Raw genomic sequence first — 9,906 nt, forward strand, 5'->3', positions numbered from 1 at the left:
TAAGTGGGTGCATCCCCATTGCCTGGTAACACAATAGACTATTTTGACTGAATAAGAACCAAGCACACCAGCTAAAAGAAGCCAGTTTAGAAGCAAAAACCATATGTCCTTTTCTTTACTCAATTCCCCCAAATCTGGGTCCCAAAGCCATGGCAGTTCAGCTCCAAGAGTCCCCTTGAGAGCTGGAGCGATCAGAAGGGAGGAAACTGTGTCCAACCTACCAACAATCTAGTAAAAGTTTGGGAAGACAGCATGGAGTAGAACTGTCTCAGGCAGGAGAGAAGACAAGTCCCAGTACCTGCATCTCTCCGGGTTCCATTTCACCAAAAATAAAGTGCGTTCCTGGCCTGGTGCTTTCCTGCACCTCGTCAAACTTTGCATGGCAGATATACTGTAAGCCCTGTTTTACATACCAGGAAATTTACCCACAGTCCTGTAATGTTCTCCTAGTGCTCCTGCCATTACTCTGTGCTGCCTACAGCATAATCTCCACTTAGTCTAAGCCCTTTACAAGGGCAGATCCGAGTGTAGAGGAACCTAAAGTTTTATGCAATCTTGAAGACCCTCTCTTTAAAAAAAGAATACAAAATATCTTACTCTTGCAAATTTTATAAAGACACATAATCATGTGAACACAGTGTTAGGGCCCATCGTAGGGCCTCCCAAACCCCTAATGGGGCTTCGTCTGCCTCTGGCCTTATTCATCTTTGTAAGCCTAGAACCTAGAACAATGCACGGCACAGAGTAGGCACTCAGTAACTGTTGAGTAACCGATTTCTTTGCTCTTACCTCAATTGCTCATTCCTTTTCTTCTACCCTAGGATTCCCTTCCCTCAATCTATTTCCTGGGGAAAGTTCCCATTCCCTGACACCTTCCTCTCCCAACCCAGCAACAAAGCCTACTGGTTTAAGAGAGCACTGCCCCGGAATTAAAACAACTCTGAATACAGATCCAGTCTCTGCCATTTATTAGCTGTGTGACCTTGGCTGTGTAAACTGCCCGAGTCTCAGTTTCTCCTCCTGTAAAATGGGGATCCCAACCTCCTTGCCCGGCAGGGTTGCTGTGATTAACTCAGATGATGCAAGCGAAACGCTAAGCACTAGGCCGGGTACTTATCAACTCAATAAAGGGAGCTGTTGCTAACAACCACCTCAAACTCCCGCCCCCTCCCCTCGCAGATGCTCCCGCGGGTATCGCTCCCAAAGTAGTCCCTCGCTCCCAAAGTAGTCCCCCGCTCCCAAGGTCCCCGAAGCTCACCGCGTAGACGCCTGGCCCCTCCCGGCCCCGCCGCCTAGGCGAGTGAGTCCGGGCCGCAGGAAGAAGAAAATAAGGCCCAGTAGACCCGCCCACCCTTCCCGACGTCCATTGGCTATAAGAGATTGGAAAGGGCCAATCTCAGGACCCATTTCAGAAGCGCCTGCTCCCATTGACCGAGAACCATGCCTATCACTGACCGTTGAAGACCGCCCTCCGCCCCTCCCCCACCAGAGCTCACGGTCACGGCTACAGAAGCAACAAACCTAAAGGATTCAAAAACCCTCTGGTTCTTACTTAAAGCCCAATGCCCCGGCAGGGCTAAGGCCCGACTTCTGCTGTCGCCACTAGCCGATCCCTCTGCTTTCCCAGCCGGCGAAGGACGAAACTCCGCCTCCTCTAAAGTAGGCCTCTGCGCAGTCGCACAGCGCTCCACAGAGTCAACCAATCCAGGGGCTGCCAGAAGCCTTCAAACAGCCAATGAACGCGCTCTGCAGCCGCCCCAAAGTACTGGCACATCAATCGGCTCAGCCTATGAGCGCCGGCTAGGGCTGTTGCCGGGAGGAAACGCTGTACCACTCGCGACCGCGGCCACTGAGCATCTCTGCTGAATCGCAGAACTGGCCAATCGCAGGCGGGCTTCTGGCCGCCCGTAGCTAATCTGGATTAAAAGAGTTGAGTGCCTAGAAATGGGCTAGTTGGCCAGGGTAAAGGCACTGATGGGGTTGTTGTAGGATGTTTCTAACGAAATGGTGGGGACAGTCTTCTGCGGGGTGAGTAGAACCCTTACCTAAGGTAAAAGTGCGCTGGGGACCCTTAGGGGTGGCTTCCGAGGTCAAGGAGTTCCTGCTAAGGTGACCTACCTGTCCCAGATTGCCCAGTACTGTCTCGGTTTTTAAAACGAAAAAAGTCCCGTGTCTTGGGAACCCCCTCACTTGCCGGCAAACCGGGACATTTCTTGAAAGGAGCAGTTCCTAAGGGGAAAGGAGCTCTGTGGGTCATTAGGATAAGTCCTGAGCAGGGATGTCCTTAGGGTCATTAAAAAGCAGTTCCTCCGTGAGTAAGGATTTGGGGGTCATTAGGAGCAGCTCTTGAGGTGGGGGGGAGAAGATCCTGGAAGTCATTAAACACACTTCTGGCGGGTGAGGGGGTTCCTGGAAGTCATTAGGAACTGTTCCTGAGAGGTAGTGAGTCGCCCTAAGGAGCACCCAGATTGTCAAGGGTGATGGGGAAGGAAGCAGACAGGACACTCTGATAGGTCAAAGGGAAAAGTAGAATACCCTCAACCTGAGTCATGAAAGATGTACAAAGTTACTCCCAGATGAGTAGTGCTGTGGTGCACTGTAAAGAGCTATGGAGGGACTTGCCTGGTGGTTCAGTGGCTAAGAGTCTGTGTTCCCAGTGCAGGGGGCCCCGGTTCCATCCCTGGTCAGGGAACTAGATCCCACATGCCTCAGAGTTCTCATGCCGCAACTAAAGATCCCACGTGCCGCAACTAAGACCCGCCGCAGCCAAATAAATAAACAAATAAATAAATATTTTTTTTTAAAAAAGGAGCTGTGGAGTCAGATCTTGTTCAAAACCAGTCGCTCCTCTAAGTTTGGGTTTTCCCACGAGTAAAACGGAAAAGATAATACCTGCCTTGCAGGATTGTTGTAAAGATGAGAGTTAATATATGTTGGTGAAAAGGATACATTCCATTACATAGAATGGAATGGACATAAAACAACTATGATTTATGACCAGGGGCTGGGCACATGCTGCCCCCACTGCCCCCCAAAGAAAGCATGGTTCTGTTTCAAAAAAGACAAGAGAATGACTGTTGGGTAGGCAACAAATAGTCTTTCACAACAATTATACAGGTTTTCTCTCTTGACCTAGTAAGGTAATAAATTAGATAACAGATTATATTGCTTAGCTCAGAAAATTGCTAAGAGAATGGCTGAAGAATCCAACCTGGAGTATACATAACAAGGAAAATCACCCCAAATCACCCACCACTCTCCTCAATGCTGCCCGCAAACATGAGGTGCTGTAGCTTGCCTCACTGACTGTCCTGGGCATGGATACAGTGGCTAGCACTGCTGTCACTACCAACTACTCCAGGAATTTAATCTTGTTACATTTCCCACTGCTGCCAAAAAGGATTTTCCAGGATCGCTCTTACTTTGTATCACTAGCTTGCACTTGGTGTGTGCACATGATAGGTGGAACCTAGATCCAGTTCTCTTGACATCCTCCCACATTTCTGACCAGTTTATCTTCGTCACCCTTTTAAGCTCATCTTTCCTTTCCCACCCCTTAAATGTTCACATCTGAAGCAAAACTAATCTATGGTGAAAGAAGTCCGAGTTGGGTTTACCTTGGGGTGGGAACAGGGAATGATAGGGGGTAATAGAAGGAACGTGTCTGGGGTGTTAGTAATGTTCTGTTTCTTGATCTGGACGGTGGTTATTACACTGGTGTGTTCACATTGCTTTGAGCTGTACACTTATAAGTTGTGCATAACATTCCATGAATACAATACCTTAATTTTTAAAATTAAATTACAAAATTAATTTTAAAAAGCAAATTATTTTTTAAAAGAAAACAAAAATATTGATGTCTTCACGGCTCTCTGTCCTGGTTTCTAGTGTTTAGGTGTTTCTGGTTTCACAACTCTAGCAGTATGACCTAGGGCAAGTTACTTAACTTCTCTAATCCTCAGTTATAGCTAAACTTGGAATAGCACTTCCCTTTCTTGGTTGTGAAAACTGAATGAGATAATGCAGACAGAGCACTTAGAAGTCAAATTGGCAGGTAGTAAGTGCTCAGTAAATGTTAGCTGTGAAGGTGGATTATGATGATGGTGTAAAGATACAAAGCACTTAGCATAAAGCCTGAAACCAGAGCTCAATACACTTTCACTCTCAGGGTTCACTCATACGTGCACATTGATGATCCAGTAAAGTCTTCTCCCCTGAGTTCAGATCCATACATCGTCCTATCTCTGGACACCACCACCCCCACCGCCTGGGTGTCCTACAGGTACCTAAAACCCACATGCCTAATAAATAACTGATCTATTTACTCCACAAATGAGCTCCACCTCCTAGGTCTCCTATCTCGGTGGGGCAGCCATCCACTGGATCACCTAAACCAAAAAAAAAAAAAAAGCAAGCCAGAAACCAGTATGCAACTAGGGATTCCTTGATACGGTCCATCACTTCACCCATACAAAGTTCCACAAAACAAGTGCTTTACAAATGCCTGGATTTGCTTACATGCCCATCTTCCTCCATGAGACAAAAATCTCTCAAGAGGATCACTTCGGTCTTATTGGTGGTAACATTTAGGAATGTGTTCCATTGCCAGATATAGAAAACCCCAGCAACAGTGGCTTAAACAAATACAAAGTTATTTTTCTCAAATGTAATGAGTCAGAAGGGGGCATTTATTGGCATTGGCTCAGTGCTCCACAAAGTCACCAAAGATACAGGCTCTTTCCATCTTTCTCCAACATACTTCATTCACAACCTGGCTTTCACCCTCATGTGTGCACCTCATGATCATAAGGTGAGTGCTGAAGCCCCAGACATCCTGCCCACATTCATGGGGATATGGAGGAAAGGGACAGTATCAGCAGTACCTGTTACTCCTATCAGACCCAGCAAAAAGTCTCCCAGAATCTGTCCACCTACCAGTAATGAGTGGAACAGAAGTATCCCTGCCTTCATGGTGTTTACAATCTAATGATGGAGACAGACATGAAATAAGTGTTCACACAAATAAATAAAATCACAAAAGTTGTGCTTGCTACAAAGGAAAAAAAGAGGGGAGAACAACTTTTAAAGTGACTTGCTAGCAACGGTGGTAGGAGTTGGACATTAAACTGTCATTGTGGCATAAAGTTCATGGCACGCTTCTAGCTCAAGGGTTCTTTCCCGGAGCTTCACTTCGTCTGGCACCCAGCACAGTGCCTAGCACATAGTAATCATTACATCGGTAATAATAGTGGCAATAACATTAGCTTAAAAAGTTAACTACATTTATTGAGCACGTACTATGTTCCAAACATTATGCTAAATGCTTTATATACACAAAAATTGTTTACATTGTCATTAATATTTTTCTTTTTATAAAAACTTTTTATAGGGGTATAATTTATATAACATAAAATCTGTCTACTTCAAGGGTATAATTTAAGGATTTTTAATAAATTTACCAAGTCATGCAGCCATCAACCAATCCAGTTTTAGAACATTTCCATCACCTCAGTGAAACCTATCACCTCAATAAGGTCCCTCGTGTCCAGTTACAGTCACTCTCTATCCCCCTTCCCAGCCCCAGGCAACTATTCATCTACTTCGTGCCCATATAGATCGGCCTTTTCCAGACATTTCATATAAATAGAACCATACAGTAGATGGTCTTTTGTGTCTGGCTTTTTTCACTTAGTATAATGTTTTTGAGATTCATCCATGCGATAGCATGTATCAGTATGTCATTCCTTTTTAATACTGCATAGTATCCTTCTGTAGTACTGATTGACATTCGGGTTGTTTCCCACCTTTTGGCAACTATGAATAGGGATTCTGTCAACATTTATGTGTGAGTTTTCACGTGAATGTATCGTTTCATTTCTCTTGGATAGACAATTAGGAGTGGAATTTCTGTGTCTTACGGTAAATTCCTGGTTATCTTTTTAAGAAACTGCCACACTGTTTTCCAAAGTGGCCATACCATTTCACATTCCCATCATCCCCTTCTCCACATCCTTGCCAACACTTGTTACTGTCTTTCTGATTATAGCCATTCTAGTGGGTGTGAAGTGGTATCTCATTGGGATTTTAATTTGCATTTCCCTGATGACAAACAATGTTGAGTGTCTTTTTATATGCTTATTAGCCATTCACATATCTTCTTTGGTGAAATGTCTATTCAAATATTTTGTCCAGTTTTTAATTGGGTTGTTTGTCTTAATATTGAGTTGTAAGAATTCTTTATATATTCTAGATACAAGTCCTTTATCAGATATAGGCTTTGTAAGTGTTTCCTTTCATTCTGTGGCTTGTCTTTTCATTTTAATAGCGTCTTTGGAAGCACAAGAGTTTTTCATTTTGATGAAGTCTAATTTATCAATTTTTTCCTTTTATGAAGCGTGCTTTTGGTGCATTGACATTAACATATAGTTCTGTCCTGCCTCCAAAATTTATCCAGAGCCCAGCACTTCCCTCCGCCTCCATTGTCACCACCTGATCCAAGCCACCATCAGCTATAGCCTGACCAGGATAATTCCTGCTTCTGCTGGGCCCCCTGCAGTCTGCTCAACACTCAGCAGGCACAGCGATTCTTTAATACTAGATGCCCGATCATGTTACTCCTCCTCTTAAAACCATCAAATGACTTCGAATCTCATTCTGGAGAGAAGCCAAGTCCTCATAATGGCCTACATTCTTCCCCCACCCCCATCCCTGTATAACTCCGCCCCCAGTTCTCTGCTCCAGTTTCCTGCTCCCCTAAGTCTGAAGGGCTTGTTCCCTCACCGGCTCCAGGGCCTCGCTGATATGTCACCTCCTCAGTGAAGCTTTCCGGGACCACCACTGCATGCTTCATTTATTTGCTCTATTTATTTTTCTATGATTTAATTCTCCCCATTAGAATATCTGCCTCCATGGGGGCAGGGATCTGTGTTTTGTCCACCAAGATCCTCAGCACCTTATAGCTGAGGAAACTGGGAGGCAGGGAGGTTAAGAAACCTGAAACAAACACTGAGCCTGAGAATATCTGTCGAATAAATGAATGAATGATGAACTGAATGAGTAAACGAACGGGAAGGACTATGTTTGTATGTTAATGTGCCTTTGGTGTTCACCTCTGGGTCAGTCACATTCCAACCCTTGTCTCTGGACACTAGCTGCTGAATGTAAACATTTTTCTCCAGAGCTTCGGGAGGCTCTGCACAAAGGGTCTGATACTAGTTGCCCAGGAAAGAAGCCATGATCCGTAAGCACTGGAAACAGATTGACGCAGCCTGACCTGCTCAACCTGGATCACTGGGGTGTGGGTGTGGGGGAGCTTCTGCAGCCAGGTCAGTCCACGTACATAGGAAGAGAATCCAGCCTCAATTCAGCCTTGCAGACAAAGTCAGTTGGAAAGCCCAGGGCCTTCTAGCCTATGAAATATAAAAATACAAATATAAAAATGCTCCAAGGCAGACACACACGTACCCACAAATACACCCTGGATTTCTACATTTAACAAAAACACAATTTTCCTTTCTGGCTCTGATTTATTCTCTGGCCATGCAGAGGATGGCTCAGTGTTCCAGGCAGAGGCACAAAAGCCTTGGAGAGCTGCAGCAAGAGGCGCCCCGCGGACCACTTCTACATCACAATCACTCCCTTCTCCTTTGCTTTCACCAACTTTCTATTTGGTTTTTGTTTCGTTTTGAAACAAACAGCCATCAAAATATCTTCATTTCAAAGCCAAACCATTTTTCAAGACTTGACTCAAATTCTACCCATTGTGCATTCTTTTTTTTTTTAAAGACTTTTTAAATAAGCGCCTCTGGGTGCTTATTTTGTGCCGACTCTGGGGATACAAAGATGAGGACAATTCTCTCCCTCTACGTTACAGGCACCTCAAACTCAGCAAAAGCAAACTCTTGGTTCTCCTCTAAACCCGCTCCTCCCTTGGTGTTCCCCATTTCAGTAAAGGCACCAGTCTTCATCCAGGTGTCCAAAGTCTGTGTTGATTCTTCTCTCTTGCAGCCCACATCCAGTCCTATTGACCTTACTTTCAAAACTCTATCCTGAACCTACTCTTCTTACCACCCCTGGCACTACCATCCCACTTCAAGCCACATCACCTTTCTTCCGGACCCCTGCAACCACTTCCCCTTCCAACCTGTTCTCCAAAGAGCAGCAAGGGTGATCTTTCTAAAGAGCAAAGCTGAATTCAGTGCTCTACTGAGAACCGTTGAGAAGATGTCTGTGCCTTCACCATGAACTCCAAGCCCCTTGCCCTGACCTACCAGCTCTGAGTGATTTGGCCCCTGCCCACTCTCTACCCCATCCTGCCCCACTGCCCCTTGCTCTCTGGGCTCCAGCCTCGCTGGCCTTTGTTCTGTTTTTCTAAAACCCTCCTTAAAAGAGCTGTGCCCCCCTCTGCCTCAGGGCCTTTACTAAAGACCACTTCCTCGCAGAAGCCTCTCTGACTCCCACTCCAGCTCTATGCTGTTCTCCCTGCTTTAGGTACTTTCCCTGGAGAGCATCTAGAAGAGTCTGTAATTATGTATGTGGGTAAGATTTTTGTGGCTGATGTCTGTTTCCCACCAGACCAAGCCGCTAAGGAAAAGGACTTTGTTTTTCCACCATCAAATCTCACCACTTTGTACAATGCCTGGTTCATAGTAAGTACTCATTGAATATTCCTGGAATATTATTTGTGGAAAGGACAGATAAATGAAGCCACACAGATTCCACTTTGTATAATAGTTAAGCATTCAGGCTCTGGAGTCACACAGATCCAGGTTCAAACCTAGATTCTGCTTCCCTTGTAGCTGTGTGACTTAGGGTGAGTTGCTTGACCTCTCTGAATCTTAGTCTTCAGCTGCAAAAGGAGATACTGATACGAGCTACCATACAGGGCTGTTGGGAGAAATAAATTTCAACAATGCAGGTAAAGTGCTTGGCACATTTAAGTGGTTAGTGATGCTAGCAGGTATTATTATAGCACATCATAGGTGTATACCATGTGTTTGTTGGATTTAAATCTTTAGGACCACGTAGGAGCTCAGACTGGAGTAACTGCAGAGACTGCCCTGAAAATGTGCCAGAGAGGAGGCTGGAAAGGACCATCCCTGGAAAGAGGCCTGGGACGCAAGGTCTTTGGGGGAGAGATTGAGGAGCTTACTTCTGGGGCCAAAACCTCCTCACAGGTCAAAGTCCGGTCCAGGTCCTGGTTGATCCTCATTTATTTCTTTCTTTAAAAAATATTGTTCCAACTCTTTGACATAAATCACAGCAAGATTTTTTTTGATCCACCTCCTAGAGTAATGGAGACAAAAACAAAAAAGAACAAATGGGACCTAATGAAACTTAAAAGCTTTTGCAAAGCAAAGGAAACTACAAACTAGATGAAAAGACAACCCTCAGAATGGGAGAAAATATTTGCAAATGAATCAACAGACAAAGGATTAATCTCCAAAATATATAAACAGCTCATGCAGCTCAATATTAAAAAAACAAACAACCCAAGCAAAAAATGGGCAGAAGACCTAAATAGACATTTCTTCAAAGAAGACGTACAGATGGCCAAGAAGCACATGAAAAGCTGCTCAACATCACTAATTATTAGAGAAATGCAAATCAAAACTACAATGAGGTATCACCTCACACCAGTCAGAACGGGCATCATCAAAAAATCTACAAACAACAAATGCTGGAGAGGGTGTGGAGAAAAGGGAACCCTCTTGCACTGTTGGTGGGAATGTAAATTGATGCAGCCACTATGGAGAACAGTATGGGTGTTCCTTAAAAAACTAAAAATAGAATTACCATATGACCTAGCAATCCCACTACTGGGCATATACCCAGAGAAAACCATAATTCAAAAAGACACATGCACCCCAATGTTCATTGCAGCACTATTTACAATAGCCAGGACAT

The 9,906-nt window shown here is 44.7% G+C and overlaps 1 protein-coding gene across 6 annotated transcripts in view; it reads right to left on the minus strand.

Annotated features, from left to right (window-relative positions):
* Positions 1–9,278, minus strand: part of KDM4A (lysine demethylase 4A) — a 50,391-nt gene extending 41,113 nt beyond the window's left edge. Inside the window, exons 1-2 of one of the 6 annotated variants that reach the window (XM_027108805.1) lie at positions 9,152–9,278; positions 7,274–7,409 (exon numbers count right to left, since the gene is read on the minus strand). The gene's annotated coding sequence lies outside the window, so the exon portion shown is untranslated. Of the gene's footprint in view, positions 1–1,258; positions 1,310–1,552; positions 1,679–7,273; positions 7,410–9,151 lie in introns of those variants that run through there. The other 5 variants (XM_027108809.1, XM_027108810.1, XM_027108807.1 and 2 more) reach the window with 5 other exon arrangements.
* Positions 9,279–9,906: the final 628 nt, after the last annotated feature.

The sequence above is a fragment of the Aethalodelphis obliquidens genome, unplaced genomic scaffold (assembly GCF_003676395.1).
Source record: "Aethalodelphis obliquidens isolate GAN/ISIS:26980383/991018 unplaced genomic scaffold, ASM367639v1 scaffold9, whole genome shotgun sequence".
Taxonomy (NCBI): Eukaryota; Metazoa; Chordata; class Mammalia; order Artiodactyla; family Delphinidae; genus Aethalodelphis; species Aethalodelphis obliquidens.